Below are 7135 nucleotides of genomic sequence, written 5' to 3'. Positions count from 1 at the left end.
CTTATCCATTCATATCCAGTTCAAATAATCACAAATGTATTAATTTGTATTTATCGATGAATATGTAGGCTAAAATATAATTTGTTTGGAATTTTCCAATTTGTGGTAACTGAAAGCTGAGGAAGTGACATTTTCGTCTGTGTAAAGATTACGTTTTTTTCTTTCTATTATCCCTTCTTGAGTTGCAACAATACACGTATTTTATATGATCCCATACAGAATAGCAAAATCGAGAGAGTTCCTTTTCATCGTTGAGTGGTCTAATTGTAATCTCATTTCTATTCTATTATTCAATGTGTCTGGTCATTTTCCCTTCAGAACCTATTGCAAAACATTCAAAGAGAGCCGGTGGTTGTGAAAGCTTGGGTGTTAATGGACAGGAGGTAGATGTTGTTGTGGGGATGGGGTATAGGGTGGGGTTAGTGGATGATAGTTGGTCGTTGATAGCTGATCTCTTCACCTCTTTGTATTAGTTGTAGTTTTACTCAAATGGCAAGCGACAGCTTCTATAGTTTGAATGGCTTTCCATATTCACAATCGAAAAAAAATATCTGAAATAACTTACTTGCTAACAACATTATCCTAAAATCTTTAAATTTATTTTATTTATTTATTTATTTATTTATTTATTTTAGCTTTGATAATCTGAATGTAAAAGATACCAACCAACCAATTGTTTTCCCATAGACTTTAGTGTTAACGTTTTGGATTATTTCATTCAAATTCTTGAATTGAATATGACGATTATGGTTTATAACAAAAGTTTAGGGTCTGATATAACACCTAATAAAAAAAAAATTGGGTCCTTCAGCTCAAATTTTCTCCAGGGTAGCCATTTTGAAAATAGGTGAATTTCGCAGTAAAAATTCTCAAAAATCGTAAATGTTTACCTGTTTACTATTATTACGTGAACTTTTGGGAAAAAAAACAATCGGACTTACGAAATTTATATCAACATTTCTTATTGATAGTTACCTATCAGGCTACATATCTATTTTCTCACTTCATAACATACTGGCCAATCAGTGGCTGCCAGACATTTTATCCTTGGCTAAACGTTGTATACACAGGGGCTGTTTCAAAAATATATTTTTTTCAATTGGTTGGTTGTTCCCTATAACATCTTTCACATTTTTCAAATATAACTTTTCTGCAACAGGATAGAACCATAGGATATGCTATCAAAATATGCAGTGCCTGACTGCAAGTCCTAGGCTGGTAGGTTGATTCTTCTATTGGTACCGGATATGAAATTCTTAGAGAAAACCACATTAAAATAGAGTAAATTTTGAAATGTAAATTTTAATATCTTGATAAGCTTTGAATTTAAAGTGATGGCTTTTGGTTAATAGCCAAGTATAGAAATCGTGCTACTTAGAAATATAAACAAATAAGATATAGAATAAAGATCAGGGGCAGATAACTCAATGTTATCTCCTCCACCCCCTAATTTCTGGTCTTTTTGTAAAAAAATGAAGAAAAAAGGCCGAACGAGAAAAAAAATTAGGAGTAGAGCCATTATATAGATAAAAGAGTCGAAACACAGACACAGAACACGGAACCGGGCAAGTGACAACAAAAATAACCAGATATATCACCAAACACTGAACTGGGGTAGTGACAACAGAACAACCAAACACATCAGCGAATACCGAATCGGGGTAGTGACAACAGAACAACCAGACACACACCCACACATTGAACCGGGGTAGTGCCAGCAGTACAACCAGCATCCCACCGTACCCCGAGCCACGATATATACCGCTACCACTGAAATATAGAATGTATGTCCATATCTGTCCGGTCTATGGTCCTCCTTGTAACACTACCTGTGTCATATTTTCATCATCAATCCCCCCTGAATCTCAATTTCTCTCTAAATTCTTCTACAATGCCTCCAAGATGATAATCCCATCCGAAAATGTGCTAGTCGGTCCCATCATCTAGTTTCCAGGGACGCTAAATGGCGCAAAATGTCATATGCGGTAGCTCGCTAAATTTAGAGACCAACCAACCAATTGTTTTCCCATAGACTTTAGTGTTAACGTTTTGGATTATTTCATTCAAATTCTTGAATTGAATATGACGATTATGGTTTATAACAAAAGTTTAGGGTCTGATATAACACCTAATAAAAAAAAAAGTTGGGTCCTTCAGCTCAAATTTTCTCCAGGGTAGCCATTTTGAAAATAGGTGAATTTCGCAGTAAAAATTCTCAAAAATCGTAAATGTTTACCTGTTTACTATTATTACGTGAACTTTTGGGAAAAAAAACAATCGGACTTACGAAATTTATATCAACATTTCTTATTGATAGTTACCTATCAGGCTACATATCTATTTTCTCACTTCATAACATACTGGCCAATCAGTGGCTGCCAGACATTTTATCCTTGGCTAAACGTTCTATACACATATACACAGGGGCTGTTTCAAAAATATATTTTTTCAATTGGTTGGTTGTTCCCTAAAAGGTGTCTTTTAAAAGAACTCATGAAATGAGTCAACAGCTTGTTTTGTCCAACATTGAGTTATCTCCCCCTGATCTTCAGGCTATATCTAAGTAGAACAAAATCTATACTTGGTTAAAACTAAAAAAATAATAAATATGTTTACATTCAAAATTCATCCAAAAAGATGTTTAGATTTGAATTTCTATTTTTTTTTTTTTTTTTTCAATTTCCATGTCTTTTTCTGACGGGAATCTCCAGCTACGGTACCAATAGAAGACTTGACCTACCCGCCTTAGACTTGCTATCAGTCTCTTTATATGTAAAAATCATACCCTAATGTCCTATCCAATCCCGGTAAAGGTAAATTTTAACAAAATGTGTAAGATTCTATAGGGACCACAGCACAAAATCAAAAACATAATGTGGGTTTTCCCCGTTTGGGCAGGAGATTTGATAGGAAGGTGAATGCATCTTGGCCGATTGAGTGGATATTCAGGTGCAGAAGTTTCCAGAGTTCTATGTTTGGACTGGGCAATACATGTAGATGTAAAATATATAGAAAAAAAATCTAGCCTATTTTTGTCAGGCGAGTTAATTAAGAGTGTATTTTGTTGTTAATTTAGATGATTGAGAAGTGTTGACAACTCCATTTCAGCAGGACAGTGGTAAACGTTAACATCTATGGGAAATCATTTTGTTCCTATACCGCTGCGCCACATCAGTCTTTAAAAAAAGAACATTTCAATTGCGAAGTGATTTTGTGGCCCGATACCAAAAAATTACCACAGTGGAAGTCATAAAAAATAGTTAACATAAATACCTGGATCACAATGTATTTACAATTTGCACCCATGCATGTAAATACATTGAGATCAATGCATTAAAATAACGGTATTAAACATGTATTATATTTATGTTGGCCACTCAATCAACAAGTAGATTGTTTAGCTAAAAATGCACGCATAAATTTTTGGCATATCGATAGTATCTTTCTTGGTAAATATTTGTAATTATCCTTTTATTAAAGACAAAAAACGGAGATACATTATCCATGTGCATGACATTTGTTTCTTGATATGTCCGTGAGTTCCATTTTCATTACATTTATTTCACCTAGATTTAGACTGTGGACGCTGATTATCTACTGACTGAATTGACTTTTTTCCTTGTATCTTAACAGGACGCACTCGCCAGATTTGCATATTTGTTTGTATTTCATTATATTTGACCCTCTTTATTTGTTTCATTATTATGTCGATATTCTTTGTTTGTTTAAAATTGAAAGTGAAAATAATGCATATAAATAACGCTATCATCATATTTAAATTTTTTTCTAATCTTAAGATAAAACATCGATATGTGGTTCTTCAATGTCATTTAATACGATCTGATAATTACCCATTCATAGCAAGAATATGATCAATATCAATGACCACATGCAAAATATAATCTTCATCGTTACCTTCATATTCGAACGTAGCTCGGGAAAGGAGATTTAAATCTCTAATTACATAAGAGTCCTCTCCCCGTCCACACACAGAAGATGGTTGTAGTGTGTTCGGCATACATGTGTGGTGATAGATACTTTATATTGAAACATGTGAATATCCATTCAAATTGAAGTAAGTATACCTATGCGTACAATAGTTGTTTTTGCTGCTCATTTATTATTGAAATGGCTCTAGAATAAATCTAGTAGTACCACAATAAAAACAGTCATGTTGGTAAACTTGATTTATCTACACCTTTCGTATCCTGTGCGATTGATTTGTTATATAATGTGATATCATTGTAATATGTTCTCTCTGTCTTAACATTCGAATTTATCTATAGACTCGGTACTCAGTTCTTATCATTACATACAAAGAACTATTACTTTTTTCAACATGAGGTATACTGTTAATGTTTTGATGACGCAATTGTATTGTATTATTTTTGAAAGGTTCATTAAACACCGCTGCAGGTGAAAATGTCCAATGTGCAAAAGGAATGGATGGTTGAATCGCATGCCAAAACTGAGTTTTAGTTTCAACTGTTATAGATATATGTATCATTTGGTTTTTCGAATCACCACTGCATCCATTAGAAGAATCCCAATAAATATTGCTGGGTTTTTTTCATTTCTTTTTCAAAACTACCTAAATTTCAACACAAACAAATTAGGATTGATATTGATCGGTGGTAAAATGACTCTTCTTTGTTGCGTATTATTGCAATTATATATCACGGAAAACGGTGAATATCTAATCTGTGTCTGACTGGGCCCTCTCCCTCATTGTATATTTAATCGTGTGCGTATATTAAGGCACTCACCCATGTTTATAGTACAGGGCTTTGTTGCGGCGATAACAATTATTGCGCAAGTAAAAAAATGTATATCAACACAGTATTATTGTCACCATTAACACATAGCTAAGGAGACGTACTCGTGTACGACACTAAAGTAATAACACCAGAGACATGCCTTCGCCGCAGGGCGATGTAAATGTATATCAGATTACAGATGAGAAAAAATGTTCTTTGTATACACTGGTACAGATATAAAATGATGGTCACACAAACGCTTTGTTTGTGCTTTTGTAAGATTTAAACTATCCGTTCTAAAGGATGTCACTGGAATTGAACCGAAACATGTCAAAGCTGTCTCTCCCAATATAAAGACATATATCTGCTCTTAGTATTTCAAATATAGTACAGAATAATTACAAATAAAATCCCAAAAAACAGCGTATACATTTCATCTCGCTAAAATAATACTTTCTCTGTTTATCATGGATGCATCATATCATCATTTCTATTCAATAGGCGGCGTATGGAAAGTATGTTATTCGTTCATTTTCGCGGTTATACAAATTGTATGTTATAATTTTTTCTTTCGATTTGCTAATACGGTAAAGGCTTCCTAACACAAATAGCCTTACGATATGTATCCAGCATCGTGTAAATTTCCTTTAAGTTGTGCATACTATTTATTGCTATTGCTATAACTTCTAAAAAATTATCAAGAAGTCGTCTTTTTCCAGAGTGTCTTTTTTTGATAAAACGCATGGATATTTAATTTGTTTTTTGTTTTGTTTTTATTTTGAACATTTTCACCCGGAATCTTAGCCAAAGAATATATATGACACGCAGTTCACAATACAATGTAAACAAGTGGAACACATATGCCTATATTTTGTTAAGATATAACAAGTGCAAGTACATTTCTTTGCGTTGATAAGGGAACCAATGAGTGTGCTTTTTCAACACGAAACGAAGTGTATTATGAAGGACAGTTTTGAACTGGTCACAAATCTTGATTGTCCTAAATAACGTAATGTTTTAACAATACGATGTTTTCGAGCATTATCATTCAAATGTTGTTGTTCAACTCTCAGGTAAAGCTAAAAAGGAAATATTGATCAATGTTTACTCTTAACTTTACATTTTGTTTTAAGTTTGAAGTCAGCCCCAATAATCTCAATTTGTAAGATCTTGCTTTATACGAGCCTAAGACAGTTTTTTTGTGATTTGGCGGAACATTTGTGGCATTATACTCGTTATCTTTATTGCGTGTTTGGTTATAGGAAACTAATTTAAATACATTTTAGAGATTATAAAGGCTTATTTTTATACCAAAGTTGATATTGGAACGTCGTCCTATCTATCCTTTGCACCGTTTCTTTTTTTTAGAAATAATACCCTATTGATTGAAATCGAAGCATCGCCGTATATTTCATATGGATACATCAAAGATAAAGGGTCATGGTGTTAGCTCCTCGGTTATGAATGACTTTATATTAATTTGTTTATTATCTTTATTGATTTATATTTTGGTAATATAATTTTAACATGAATTGTTGACAGATAAGTGACGTTTGCTGTCACATCCTCTGTCTTCTGTTTATAGTAATGTATACGTTAACTCTCGAACTTACGAAGTTTCGCTAATGGATGCGTGTTATCTACCTTCTACCTATAGTATAAACATCAGGAAATTTGATGTGGAAAAATAATTAACTGCCCCGAAAAAAAGTATAATGTCCCGTTTCCACCAACAAGTGGCGTTGACTCTTTTGCTAGATACGTAAGAAAACGATCCCAATTTCGTGTGTATGTATTTTGCTTTTGTTTATCGAGTACATAACGTATGTACACACCTTGTGACTTAACCGGAGGTGTTGTTATATAAAAACTCTCTGGGAAGATAACGTCGATTAATGACGGGCCTTTATTAAAAAAATATCGATATGAATCTGATGATATCATATAAAATAATGTTATTCTTATCAATCATAGTCCTTATGTCAAACACCGAATCGACCTTAACAAACAGTTAAAAAGATCAAAAAAAGAAAGATAACAGATCAAGCCGTTTAAATCTAAATACGCACATTGTTTGTACGTTCATTTATATGGGCTACACAATGCGAAGTTGCTCATATTATCAACCTTATTTACATATATTTGATGATAAACAAGTTAAAAGTTAAAAGTGTTTGGTCGTTGGAGCATCTAATTTAATGCTTTTTACACCAATACTCGAGCAGTAAGGATGACGGTAATAACGAGTGTAACATTGAAAAAGCAGTGAAAGATAACAGGAAAAGTAAAAGAGGAAGAAAACCAGATATATCAAATGGCAAAAAGCACAAAATACACTCATAGAGAAAAAATAGTAACTCTTGGGGATTCGAAACGGT

This window comes from Pecten maximus, chromosome 8 (assembly GCF_902652985.1).
Source record: "Pecten maximus chromosome 8, xPecMax1.1, whole genome shotgun sequence".
Classification (NCBI taxonomy): Eukaryota; Metazoa; Mollusca; class Bivalvia; order Pectinida; family Pectinidae; genus Pecten; species Pecten maximus.
Note: the sequence above shows the minus strand (reverse complement) of the source record.